Genomic DNA, 461 nt, shown 5'->3' on the forward strand with positions numbered 1-461 from the left:
GAGAACTAAGAAATGAAAAATGAACTAGAAGGATTCACAGCAAACTCATGGTTGGTAATTGCCAGGGATTAGGCAGAGGTGGGAAAGTACCTTTGACATTGGGGATCAAAGGTACTTCAAATGTATTGGGGAAAATTTTATTACATACATAGAAATACATATAAAGCCTAAAAGCAGATATGTCAACATGCTAACAACTCTCAATTCTTGGAGCTAAGAAAATTTTGTACTTTATGCTTATCTGTATTTTTAACTTATTTAAGAGGAAAAAATGAAAAAAGGAGAGATTACTGTAGGGGACGGTACATTGGTAAAGGATTCCTGGAAAAGATTAGGTTTGAGGCAAACTATAAAAAATGCACTTTGGCCCTAACCGGTTTGGCTCAGTGATAGAGCGTCGCTGCGACTGGGGGGTCCCGAGTTCGATTCGTCAGGGCATGTACTTGTCGCGGGCACATCCC

This window comes from Myotis lucifugus, unplaced genomic scaffold (assembly GCF_000147115.1).
Source record: "Myotis lucifugus unplaced genomic scaffold, Myoluc2.0 scaffold_5116, whole genome shotgun sequence".
Classification (NCBI taxonomy): Eukaryota; Metazoa; Chordata; class Mammalia; order Chiroptera; family Vespertilionidae; genus Myotis; species Myotis lucifugus.